Source organism: Leptonychotes weddellii, chromosome X (assembly GCF_054177405.1).
Source record: "Leptonychotes weddellii isolate Sample4059 chromosome X, ASM5417740v2, whole genome shotgun sequence".
Lineage (NCBI taxonomy): Eukaryota > Metazoa > Chordata > Mammalia > Carnivora > Phocidae > Leptonychotes > Leptonychotes weddellii.
In genome coordinates, this window is record NC_138385.1 from 78,617,101 (window position 1) to 78,631,574 (window position 14,474).

At 39.9% G+C, this 14,474-nt stretch overlaps 1 pseudogene; it reads left to right on the forward strand.

Moving 5' to 3' along the window:
- The first annotated feature begins 1,806 nt into the window (after window positions 1-1,806).
- Window positions 1,807-3,417, forward strand: LOC102729717 (syntenin-1 pseudogene; annotated as a pseudogene).
- The last annotated feature ends 11,057 nt before the right edge of the window (window positions 3,418-14,474 follow it).

Consider the following 14,474-nt stretch of genomic DNA (forward strand, 5'->3'; position numbering starts at 1 on the left):
TTTTTTATTTTGTAACTAATCTGGTCTTTGTCCAAGCTACACCTGCTTCTTAGGTGGTAGAATATATTCATACATATATATATACACACACACACATATGTACACACATATATATACTGTATAAAAATATATGAAATGTATATAAACATATACTATACATATATACATACACATTTATTGTACATGTGTATATGTGTGTGTATATATATAATTCAGTTTAAACTTGTCTGACTTCTGATTTAAATAATTCATGCATTTTAGGTATTGCTCCATGATTCATTTGGATTAAACTATTTCAGTTACTCAGCTTCTTCTGCCCCCTGTTCTCCTTAAAATGGCTTCCTGGTGGGTTGCTTGGGTGGCTCAATAGGTTAAGCATCTGACTCCTGATTGCAGCTCAGGTCATGATCTCGGAGTCATGAGATTAAGCTCTCTCCCTCTGCCCCTCCCCCCATTCTCTCTCTCTCAAATAAATAAATCTTTTTTTTTTTTTAAAGATTTTATTTATTCACTTGAGACACACACACACACACAGAGCATGAGTACGGGGAGAGCCAGAGAGAGAAGGAGAAGCAGGCTCCCCGCTGAGCCAGGAGCCCCATCTGGGGCTCCATCCCAGGACCCTGGGATCAGGACCTAAGCTGTAGGCAGATGCTTAACCATCTGAGCCACCCAGGCACCCCTAAATAAATCTTTAAAAAAATAATGGATTCTTGGTTAAGTGTCTTCGTTGTGCAGAGGGTGTGGTCTTTGGAGTTGATGCCCTCACCCTCCTCTGATATTCAGAGCAATACCCTATAAGGAAATAGCATTGTAAACCAAAGATAAGAGAAGACATTGAAATAAGTTTAAGGTTGACTTTTCACTAACTAGGGGTGCCTGGATGGCTCAGTTGGTTAAGCATCTGCCTTCGGCTCAGGTCATGATCCCAGGGTCCTGGGATGGAGCCCCGTGTTGGGCTCCCTACTCAGCAGGGAGTCTGCTTCTCCCTCTGTCCCTCCCCCTGCTCGTTCTCTTTCTCTCTCTCTCTCTCTCTGAAATAAATAAAATCTTTAAAAAAAATTTTTCACTAACTACATTACCAGGGAGGATTAATTGAAAAGCATATTCTCTAAACTAGAACAAGGCAGATGTCCCCAAAGATGGCATGAGCCTCATTCTAGGCTTCCAAGCTACAGTGGCCAGAATAATAAATCTCTTTTCCCCACCATAAGAGAACCAAACTATGAACCAAACATAGTCCTCTCTTCTCCCTTCTTTCATCTATTCCCTCTTCTGGATTTATTCAAAGATTTCACCTCCCAATATGCAATTTGGAAGAAAAGAGCTAGAAACTAGAAGTGATTATTTGCAACCAAGTATGTTTGGCTGCCTAAGAAACAGCAATGTGAACAGGGACAGAGACAAGAAAGGCTATGAATGTAGTACATGCTACAGAGGGTAATATTTTATACACTTCACTTTTCAAAACAGAATTGCAAACTGCATCTGAGCCACTTGCTGATGTGTGGAACTTGAAATTCAAAGCAGGAAAAGATCCAGCTTCTCTCAAACATAATCTCACTAAGTGTCCGATTTCTCTCACTGAATATCCCCCTTTTGGCTATTCCATATTGATCCAGGTGGCATGCAACTCAACCTCAGATTTAGGCCTCAGAAAGCTCACATGACTAACATCAAGATTCAGTTCACTTTGACCCGGGCTGAGGCTGCGGGAAGTGGTCTTAAATTCTAATGAGAGGGATGATGAAGGAGGAAACCTCAGAATTTTAAAGCTCCAATAAAAGTAGATTATAACAAGCCAGTTACCGGAGGCAGCAACGGCAGTGAGCGGGTCCTTGTGGCCTAGAAAAATCCTGCAAAAATGTCTCTGTACCCATCTCTTGAAGACCTGAAGGTAGACAAAGTTATTCAGGCTCAAACTGCCTTTTCTGCAAACCCTGCCAACCCAGCAATTTTGTCTGAAGCTTCTGCTCCCATCTCTCAAGATGGAAATCTCTATCCTCAATTGTATCCGGAGCTTTCCCAGTACATGGGCCTGAGTTTAAATGAAGAAGAAATCCGTGCAAATATGGCCTTGGTCCCTGGAGCCTCAGTTCAGGGGTTGGTAGCAAGACCTTCCAGTATGAACTATATGGTGGCTCCTGTAACTGGTAACAATGTTGGAATTCGTAGAGAAGAAATTAAGCAAGGGATTCGTGAAGTCATTTTGTGTAAGGATCAGAATGGAAAAATTGGGCTCAGGCTTAAATCAATAGATAATGGTATATTTGTTCAGCTGGTCCAGGCAAATTCTCCAGCCTCATTGGTTGGTCTGAGATTTGGGGACCAAGTACTCCAGATCAGTGGGGAAAACTGTGCAGGCTAGAGCTCTGATAAAGCACACAAGGTGCTCAAACAGGCTTTTGGAGAGAAGATTACTATGACTGTTCATGACAGGCCCTTTGAATGGACAGTTACCATGCATAAGGATAGTACTGGACATGTTGGCTTTATCTTTAAAAATGGAAAGAACATCCATAGTGAAAGATAGTTTTACAGCCAGAAATGGTCTTCTCACAGAACATAACATCTGTGAAGTCAACAGGCAGAATGTCATTGGGCTGAAGGATTCTCAAATTGCAGACATACTGTCAACAGCTGAGACTGTAGTTACTATTACAATCAGGCCTGCTTTTATCTTTGAACATATTATTAAATGGATGGCACCAAGCATTATGAAAAGCCTGATGGATCACACCATTCCTGAGGTTTAAAAGTCATGGCACATGGAAACTTCACCAAACTTGTCCAGTTTACTTCTTGGGCAACTTAACTTTATATTATGCACATGAAGCTTTCTAGGAGCCAGAGAGCTTCTGCTGCATGAAGACCTTTCTATCTTACATTATGGCTGGAATCTTACTGTTTTGATTGGATATCTTGTTCACACTTCAAGATCATTGTAGCCTTATCCTGGTTTTACAGATGTGAAACTTTGGACAGATTTACTGATTTTCATAGAGTAGTTTCTCTACTAGAAACCTGATATTTTACAAGCCATTATGATTAGAATGACTGATACAGGCTTAGCTCTGTGTTAGAACCAGTCACCTTTATCTTACATCAAGTAGTGCTGTTCATATTACTTTAGTTCTATGGTATAATTGCGTTTTTAATGTGTTACCATAGTACATGTAGAATGACTGCTTTTGATGGTTTTTTAGTTCTGTGTGTGTGTGTGTTTGTGTGTGTGCGCCCGTGTGTGCCTATAAAACACCAATTAAGTACACTGGTTTCATTCCATATAAGCATTATACAGTGTATGTAGATTGCAAGAGATTGTGTTGATCATCATTTAATTGTAACTACCTTTACTTAATACGCTTCAACTGTCGCCTTAACTGTTAAGCATCTAGAATAAAAGCCAAAATATAACTATTGCTGCCTTTCTAAAACCCAAAATGCAGTTCTATGTTAAACTGAAATGTACACTAGCCCAGAACAATTTAATGGTACATACTGACCTATAGCATAGCTGCTTAGTTGCATTTGAGATTTTCTAGTCAATTGTGTAATGGAAATTTCTTTCTTCTAAAAGTTACCGGTATTACTTTGTGAGAAATGAATCACTATATATTAAATGTAAAAATTCTTATACTAAATAGGATAAACTTTTGACTCCCTTTATTCATTTGTAGATTAAGTGGAATAATACCTAATTTTGTCATTTACTCTTAACATTCTGTAATCTAGCTACTTTGGGATGGTCTTAGGATGTTTCCCAGGTAATTTGTTCCATTTCCTGACCCCTCCCTGCAAACAAAATGGCAGTGACACTTTATCCTGATTTTTTTCTTTTTGGTTTATGTCTATTCCATCTTAATTAAATATGTATAAAAAAAAGTAGATTATAACAGAAAAGTTGTAGTAAACACAAAGGTTAAGCATGGAAAGAGCTGGCTAAACTGTTAAAAGCATGGAACAGATAGAAGTTAAATCAATTTTTCATTTGTTGAGTATTTCAGAACTGAAAGTTGAAATAAGACCATGTAAAATGCCTAAGAGTTTACTTACCTGATTTCTCATTTACTTGAAAAAAAGAATAAATTTTCCTCAATATAAATAAACTGAATTTATATTGTAAAATACTAAAGAAACCTGTTTATCTTAACCCAATATCCAAATACGTATGGAAATTTTATGCTACATTGTATTGTAAGCAAAACGAGTTCTAGCTACAAGTCATGTGCTGTGATTAGCTATAGATGTGACTTTACCCAAATCACTTCACCAATGTGAGCCAGCTGCAGGGTGGTTATGTGAGAATGTGCCAGCTCTCATGGCAAATCTCCAGCAGGATCGCTTCACTTCCTAATCTATGTGAATGATGCTGCCTATGGTGCAAATATATTCCCGTCCACATGAAGAAATCAAGTTCCTGTGGGCTTCAAATGGGAAATTAGGAGAAAAATGAAAAAGTGGCAGCCTGGATTCAAGAATGTGCTTGAAAAGAATTTCTGGACAAGGGTCACTATTCTAAAGAGGTACAACAACTCCCAGCATACAATGGCTCTGCTCATTATCTTGACATCTTTCTCATGACTACTCGTTTTTTGTTAAAGTTTATTTATTTATTTTTTTAGTAATCTCTACACCCAGTGTAGGGCTCAAACTCACAACTCTGAGATCAACATTAAGGTGCCCCATGACTGGTCATTTTTTTAGTCAAATAGTATATACAGTAAAATGCCATAATATGAAATATACAACTCAACATAACGTTTTTGAGATTTCACTCTTCTTGTTACTGAGAATTAAAAAAAAAAAACAAAAACTCGGCACATAACAACTCCATTCAAACCCCTGCACTTAAAAAACTTAACCAGGCATGCCTGGGTGGCTCTGTCGATTAAGCGTCTGCCTTTGGCTCAGGTCATGATCCCAGGGTCCTGGGACTGAGTCCCACATCAGGCTCCTTACTCAGCAGGGAGCCTGCTTCTCCCTCTGCATGCTGCTCCTCCTGCTTGTGCTCACACTCTCTCTCTCTCTGACAAATAAACAAATAAAATCTTAAAAAAAAAAAAAAAAACTTAACCAAATTCTAGCATGGCTTCTAGAAGCTTAAGACCATGTCTCTAGGATGACTCCAGCGTCCCCTCAACCCTCTGGAAAATGACTACCTGAGAAAGTTTAAGACTGCCAGGATAATTTACTGTTTGTTCCAACTAAAACTTGGTGATAGGCAAATGGGCCTCTAAGACCCCTTTAAGAGCAGTTACTTTAGAAAGCTTGCAATTATAAATTCTTTCTCTGTCCCTTTAAGATAAAATCTTCTAGCACCCAGAACTATCTCCTCAAAGACCTGAGAGCCATCTCTTTGAAATGCACACAGTCAAGAAGATGATTCTTTTTCTTGATCTCAGGCCCTATGGGAGAGTAAAGTCCTAACTTCAGTGTGTGTACCATTGCCTCCTTTCACAAAGGTATGAGAAGTTTGTTTCTCCTCCGGATAAACACCACTTAGCAAGTCAAGATGGCTTAGTCACAAGGACCAACATCCCTCACCCCCTTCATGCTCTCAGTGCCTTTCTCTTAGCACGCCTCAGCCTGTAAAAAGTCTGCTTTGTTTCAAGGGAGTTGAGTCCAGGTGACAGTCCCCTCTTACAAAAGTTATTACCGAATAAAATCTGTCTTTATGACTTGAGTGCCTGGCTGTATCTGTTATATTACATATAGCAATATTTTTTATGTCACTGAATAGAATTTCATTAAAGGAATATACCACCCATTAATTTCTCCATTCCACTTATAAACAGGTTTTAACTCAATCTCGTTAAGAAGCAATTAAACTAAGCAAAGACAATTTGGTGATACTCGATTATTAGAGAGTTTTGGTGGATATTGGTAACCTCTAATAGAGTTAGGAAAGGGTCTCTATGTCTCCTCCCCTGGGATCTCACTACCAAATGGTATGCTACAAGTCATAAATACCATTCTGCTATATGCACCACATTTATGAGAAAAAGTGGGCATACTTTGTCCTTTCAGGCATTTCAGAAAACATTCTGCTTCAAATTTCCATCTAAGACAGACATGGCACTATTCAGAAATCCTCCAAAAGTGGCTTATACAAAAACCAGACATAATCACAGACCTGGAGAACCAGTCTAAAATGTACAGGATCCTGGCTTCTCTAGATCTCTTATTTCACTTCATGCAAGGCAGAAATACAAACAATATTTCTAGCCAATCCACATATGTTAAAACCACTCAAGACAGCAATTAAAATCATTCTTTAAATTTTACTAATTAACAAACCAGGCGGTGCTCATCAGAGATAAAGATAGCTGAAGGGCACCCATGGAGCCTGAATTTCTGAATACAGATTCTGAAATGCTAGGTAAAAAAGCCAGTAGTGTACAATCTTGATTAGGAGACTCAAATGCTCATTTAATGATTTCTAGGGTGTGGACTGAAAGCTCTCCCCTCCACACACATAAAACAGTTTAAATTACAGAGGCACCAGGGTGGTTCAGTGGGTTAAATGTCCAACTCTTGATTTTGGCTCAGGTCATGATCTCAGGGTCCTGAGGTCAGGCTCCGTGCTCGGCAGAAAGTCTGCTTGAAATTCTCTCTCTCCCTCTCCCTCTGCCCCTCCTCCCTTCTTGTACGAGCACACATACTCTTTCTCAAAAAAAAAAAAAGTAAATTGCAGACAATATTAGAAATTTCCCTATAAACACTCAAGTCTAACTTGCTAACACTAATCTCCACATTAAGGAGTTAGCTCAGGGAGGCTGCTCTTCTTAACAGATTGGGGAATGCTTGTAGGTGTTCATTTGGCTGACTCTTTCCTAGCTTCTCAACCCTGGGCCATCTCTGAGGTTTAATTGTCTTTAAAGAATCTAAAGGTGAGAGACAGAGAGCAAACCATTATCTGTAATTATAGTATATTGCTGACCTAGAGCCCCTGGCACTTAACTCTAAAAGCAATGGGAATATCTCCTGTATTCACTCAGGGGTTTTGACAGAAATTTTTATTTCATTGGATCTACAATTGGATGTCTCTGTGTCTCCTCCCCTGGGATCTCACTACCAAATGGTTCACACAAATGGAGTTGGACAAACTAGGGTGGGCCTGGCTGACTCATCTCTACTCCACATTACTCATTTGGGTCCTGGGGTGGGGAAATCTTTTTCACGATGATGCCTGAAAAGTCCAAGAGGGCAAGCAGAAACACGTGAGGCCTTATAGGGTCTAGATTTAGAAATGAATCTAGATCACTTCCACCTACAAGGCATAAGCCAAAGCAAGTAGGCGGGCCAAGCTGAAAGTTAAGGGGCAGAGAGGTACACTTTTTTCATGATGCGGTCACCATAAAGCAGTAGACACAGGAAGGGCTGGGGCATTTTAGACTGTCATTCAGCTATCACATTCTCTCCACAAACTCATCACTGAATTAATGATTTCCCTTTTCATTTATAATTATTAAAACATTATTGACAAATGAGAAAGAGACTTTGCTTTTATTTTGGGTATTTTCCCCCCATTTTATGTCTAAGCCTCTGGCAAATATCAAGACTGATTCAGATTGTTTTATAAAATTGTATTTATTCATTCACTTGAATATCAAATATTGAGTACCTACTGTATAGAAATCAAGTGAAACAGGGACACCTGGGTGGCTCAGTCTGTTAAGCATCTGACTCTTGATTTAGGCTCAGGTCATGATCTGAAGGTCGTGAGATCAAGCCCGGCACTGGGCTCTGTACTGAGATCAAGCCCGGCACTGGGCTCTGTACTGAACGTGGAGCCTGCTTAAGATTCTCTCTCTCCCTCTCCCTCTGCCCCTCCTTCTGCTTGCATGCTCTCTCTCTCAAATAAATAAATAAATCTTTTTTAAAAAAAATCAATGAAACAAATGTGAGAAATACAAAAATGGATCAGGTATAGATTCTTTCTCAATGATCTTGGGGGTTTGGAGGTTGAGGCTGGAAGCTTAGGGTGGGAGTAGCATCAAGTACTGAAATAGAGTAGGTGGATAAAACCATTAGTTTAGGGCTCAAGCAATCCTAGATTTGAGTCTTAGCCCCACCACTTCAAGAATAACCATTGACAAATGAAACAAGAATACCTACTTCATAGATTAAGGATTCAAATTATATAATTTATGCCTGTCACCTATAGGGTGGCTCAGTCGTTAAGCGTCTGCCTTCAGCTCAGGTCATGATCCCAGGGTCCTGGGACCAAGCCCCACATTGGGCTCCCTGCTCAGTGGGAGGCCTGCTTCTCCCTCTCCCACTCTCCCTGCTATGTTCCCTCTCTCACTGTCTCCGTCTCTCTGTCAAATAAATAAATAAAATATATTTTTTAAAAATGCTCAATTAATAAATAGTTAGCACAAGGCAACAGATTACTTTTACCAGATTGGACACCATCTCCCCACAAGTTAAAGCCTTTTTCAGCTAGAATCTACCTCATCATTTCTTTGCAAAAATGACTGAGAGTTGCTTATAACTGATTTTATTACAGAATATACCCTTGAAAAAGGCCTAACTTCCTATAGCTTGTATCTGTATCTGCGTTCTAGTATCCTTTTTTATAAGGGCATAATTATATCCAATTAGAACCCACTTTAATGATCTCATCTTAACTTGAATATCTGCACTTATGTCACCAAATGAATTATAGTTCCCAAGGTGCACAGGGAAAGCTCAGAAAATAAGAGGAGAAAGCTACAATCTTGTTCCTTGTATATTACATCGTCAGAAGATCATCTTACCCTCCGGGATTGCCATGCTGCAGTTCCAACAACATCTTTTCTCATCAGAGGGGGCAACCCAAAGCCTCCAGTGATGGATGCCTATGAATGTAAACTTACTGGGAAATAGGGTCTTTGCAGACACGGAAGGAAGAACGCCATATGAACATAAAGGCAGTCAGGGTGATGAATCTACCAGCTAAGGAATGCCAAAAACTGCCAGCAAACCACAGAAACTGGAAGAGCCATAAGACACATTCTTCCTCACAGCCTTCAGAATGAACCAACCCTGCCAACGCCTTGATCTTGGACTTACAGCTTCCAGACCCTGAGACAATAAATTTCTGCTGTTTAAGCCACACAGTTTGTGATACTTGGTTAGAGCAGCCCTGGGACACTAATACAGTGATGAAGACCAGGATCCCCCTGGTAGTCTGTGAGGTTAGCAGAGTTGTGGTAAGTCTATCCATCCTGGCCTCTCTTTATCGACCCTTTCTTCTCCCTCCTCAAGTTCCGATGTGCTTCAGTTATCCCCTCTACCCTTGCCACCACCCTCCTGCTCTCCGTCAATTCACTTTGCTGGTGCTTCCTGGTTGTAACACAGTGTCTGGAGATAGGGGAGGAATGCAAGAGTGAGAGACAGGACATCTTTACACCTCGAATTCATTCAGTCAGTCAACAAATAGCTTGTGCGCACCTGAAACGTGGAAGCCACTCTTCCAGGTGCTGGCAATACATCCAGGAACAAAACGATAAAAAAATATTCCTGTCCTCTCAGAGTTTATATTCTAGTAGATTTATGGCCTGGAATTAAATCCAGTTCTCAAATTTTTCTTTTACACCAAAGTATGAGTGAAATGTTTATTCTCAAGAAGAATAAATCCTAATTAAATCAGTATTTCTCAAAATACCTTCCAAGGATGAACTTCATCAGAATCTCTTAACATGCTAGTCAAATGAAGCTTGATGGGCTTCATGGCAGGCCCATGCAATGAAACTCTTTGAGGGTGGGCTGCAGGAAGCTTAACACTCTTAGCAGGACTGTTCCCTAACCTTTGGGAGGATCTGTCCAACTAAAAGGATTAAGTTCAAATAGTGGAGATTCAGGTTCTTTTATGCAAACTAAAGTTTGAGATCTGCTGCTCAACCAGAGAAACTCCAATGCTGGAGTTTCAGGCACCAGCTACAGCAATGTCTCCTCAACTTCCTGTAAAATCACCCAGGGGAACTGGTAATACTGGAGCTTCCCTGACTCCTTTCAGATTCTGATCCAGAGGGGTTGTGGTGGGACCACCGGTGGGTCATGGGTTGACAGCAATGTTTTAAAAACACTGAGCTTTAGAATAAAAGTACAAATTAGGGACATTAGAAACAGTCCACACTTATGGAAAAGCATCCAGGAGTGATATATTAGTCACTCCTATTTTTCCCCCAACTTAGTGACATTTTGTTCTCATATAGATTTGACCCCTTTGCTTCTCCATTTTCTTTCTCTGCTGGATCTGTCTTTAAAGCTCAGCTGTGTAAGCCTTGGGCTTGAAGGAACAATCTTTCATCACAAGATTCATCATAAGATCTTCAAGGGTGGGGACTAATCTTGTCAACCTAGTACCCACCTCCAGCTCTTCCCAGTAGATGCCCAATAAATATTTACTCAGTACTAGCCGTGTTAATAGTCTGAGGGGTTAGAAGGTTTTTGAATCTGAAACCACATCTTGGAATCCTCTGGCCTGCAGTCAGTTTTCAACTCTTCAATAAACAAGACACCAAGTGTCAGTTCCTTTGCAGAACACCCTGTAACACCCATTGATTCCCCCTAATGTCTCCTCTGCTCCCCCCACCCTAAGGACAACAACAGAACACAGCAATATGGGCCGATGAACAAGATCAGAGCAACGCATGAAAGAGATTATACCTTTTGATTTTTCTGGCTGTTGACTTCAAGTTGGTTACTTCAATGGTTACACCGTTGCTATAGGATTTTAGTAGTAAAAAAAAATCCATTGTTTAAAGCAAAATTGAATTCTTTAGATTTAAAAAAGTCAATAAGCATCTCCTTTCCTTTTTATCTATAGGGCAAATTGAGGTTTGAAATTATGCATCTGAAATAAATTTGGGGAAAAGATAAATGATAAAAGACTGAAATATGGCAAGTGAGTTTAAAAAAGGAAACACAAAAGCAATGTGCCTTGAAGATATTTTTCATAAAAATCTTTCTCATGGCTTTTCTGAGCAGGAACCATGGTTGAGCAGAGAGGGAGGAGGCAGCTCAGATAAGACAGAACATTTAGCAGATGAGGACAACAGAAAGAGAACAGGCTTTAGAGGTACTGAGACCCTTGAGAGAATCTAGATTCTTACTCGGAATGACTGTTTAATCTTGCGCACATTACCAACCCCTCAAACATTAAAAAAAGAAAAAAAAACCCTAAATTTTTTTAGCTAACATTTGTGAAGACAAATAGCCATCCATCTTCCCTCCCTTTTAAATGAATTGGTGTCACGTGACTTTTTAGAAAAGGAATAATACAAAATAGATGAGTTGTAAACTAGTCTATTGGCACAGAAAATACAGTTAATATCTGTCTTAGCAATGATTTCAGCTAAGCAAAGTAAACAAATCCCTAATCCAGCTGAAACTCATTTGGCTATTCACATTATCGTACATTAAAACAAAAAACAGAAAAGAGCAAAAAAAAAAAAACCCACAAAAAAACAAAAACACCTACCCATCACACGAGAGATTTCTTTTTTTTTAAAAGAATTATCTCCCACATAGCTTTCTTTTTTTTTTTTAATTTTATTTATTTGTTTGACAGAGAGAGACACAGCGAGAGAGGGAACACAAGCAGGGGGAGTGGGAGAGGGAGAAGCAGGCTTCCCTCAGAGTGGGGAGCCCGATGCGGGGCTCGACCCCAGGACCCTGGGATCATGACCCAAGGCGAAGGCAGATGCTTAACAACTGAGCCACCCAGGCACCCCACACCAGAGATTTCTAAACAGGTTCTTTGTCACTCTATTTGGAATTTCAACTTAATTTGCATTTATCTCATGATTATGTCTTTTGGAAAATAGGTTGACATTTCAATAACTTTTTTTTAGATTTTATTTTTAAGTAATCTCTATACCCAACATGGGGCTCGGAACTTACAACCTGAGATCATGTCGCACGCTCTACAGGCTGAGCCAGTCAGGTGCCCCTCAATAACCTTTGGATAGCCTTGAAACAGATTTCTTACGTAAACTCCAAGTTCATTAATCATTACCCTTTAGGACTCTGTGCCTTTAGGTAGAGACTTTCCTGCCATTTTCACACACAAAAAAGTCATCAATGCATCCAAGCGCACTACATATTTAGATGTAGGTCTGGCAACAAAAAATTGGGCAAGCCCAGCCTCAAGTCAGTACCAAATTCAGTAGGGTAGTTTGGTTTAGGCTGGTAGGTGGGGGCAATTAACAGGACAAAGGAGTTGCTCAGAACCACAGGAAATCTGCTTCAGTCCAACAATGTATTCCCAAATGTTAGCATTTGACAAAAATGAGAACGTAGTTCTACCGTATTTCCTCCGTTTCTGGTTTATCCAACACATTAGTAATATAAAGCACGAACAAGGGTGTATGATTATTTGCAAAGATGAATCATTACAAGTGAGTTGGGACACAGCCTTCAAAGAATTCCCATAAATTCAGAGTTCATAACTTGGAGTAAATGCTTAGCTCTAGTCTCTCTTTGGAAACTATGAAATATACTCCATCTTCACATGTAAAAAAGATTATAAGCAAGATTAATTGGTTTATTATGAAGAACATTCATCTTTTGCAAATAGGTTATTGTCATTCTGAAGACTGTATGTGTACAAATACGAAGTCAAAGCAAACATCTATAAAGGTAAAGGTGTTGTGGTCATCAACACCTTTGATGTTGGGGAGGGGGATTACCTCACACCAATAACCAATTTTCCAAACACCAGCTGGATGTCCTCAATTCAAGAGAATTCTGAGACTATCTACCCCCGGGTTAAGGACTGATACTATCAGTCCTACAAGACTGCTCCCCCCACCCCCACCACTACTGATGTAGGTGGCAAGTCCAGGCCTTTACCTCTGCTTCTGACCAACTGGCTATAGACCCAAGGTTCCAATGATCCCATCGTTGGGTTTGCTTAATTTGCTTGAGCAGCTCACAGAACTCTGAGAAACATTGTACTTACTAGATCACCAGTTTATTATAAAAGGAAAGAACTCAGAACAGCCAGATGGAAGAGATGCACAGGGTGAAACAGGGAAGAAAGGCGTGGAGGTTCCCTGCCTCTCCAGGTGCACCACTCCCCCAAAATCTCCACGTGTTTACCGTGTTTACTGGTCCGGAAGCTCTCCAAACCAAATCCTTTTGGATTTTTATGGAGGCTTCATTACAAAGCCATGATTGATGAAATCATTGGCCATTGGTGATTGACTGAACCTCCAAACCCCCTCCCCTCCCCTGAGGTCTGGGGGTTGGGACTGAGAATTCCAATCTTCTATTCATGACTGGTTTCCCTGGCAACCAGCTCCCACCCGTGGATGCTTTCCAAAACTTAGTCCATGAACATAAACACAGTTGTGGTGGAAAGAGGTTTGTTATGAACAACAGCTTCCACTGCTCTTTTCGCTCAGGAATGCCAATGGTTTGGGGAGCCATGAGCCAGAAACCTTGGACAAAGAACAAATCTATTTCTTACCAATCACAATATCACAGAAAGAAGAAATTCTCCGAAGGAGAGCAGAATTTGCCCCCAAAATATGTCTCTTTGGCATAAAGGTTATTTTAGGCTGATTATTTCTAAGAAACAGCAGACACAGAAAAAGCTCTGAAAAATGAAAAGTTACTCTTTTGTAAGAGACATTTACATTTATAAGGGAAATCCCCATTTGTATGGGTGGCTCCCTCTCCCTACCAGGATGACTAAATCTCTAAAAATTAAATAATGGAGAAGGCAAGGATTTAAATCTGCATAACAACCTTACCCTTGTTTACAGTGCTTTTCCTGGTGACCTCCCACTCCAGGACTCCCCCATCCCCCCATCATCTTCTTTGTCTTTAGTTGGAGATATTATTTAAGGTAGTGGCTTGGGCCATTTCTGGGGGTTACTCAGTTTTCCTGGATCTCTCCCATGTATACAAGAGGTATACATGTTATTAAATTTGTGTGTGTTTTTCTTCTGTTACTCTACCTTTTACTACAAAAGTGTCTTAGCCAAGAATCTAGAAAGGTAGAGGGAAAATTATTTTTCCTTCCCCACATCTTCAAAGGTCTTGCTTGCCATTTAAGACAAAATATTTTAGAAATTAGTCAAATCAGAACTTACCTAGCTTCTGCCTAAAATGCCACAGCTAATTTAAATGAAAAACTAACACCACTTGGTGTAGAAGTATCTCCTCCAGAGTTTCAATATCCCTGTCTGCTTTTCATGCTGCAAGGAAAATTTAAGTATGCCCTCACTGAGGGATAGTGACAAAGTAGAGAAGACAGAGAACTTTCAGCTAAATCCTTGCTTGATGTTATACTCCGTTAAAAGATAAAAATCAAATAAAATATTTCCTCGTTTGTTAATATACTGACAAGCACAGAGTTCTTAGGAACTAAAAATGCCATCAGGAACCAAGTAGCCTTTTATGCATGTGAATTCTCAGTAATTAAGTAGGAAAATGACAGGGTCTTAAACATGCTAATTGCCCCTTAGGCAGGG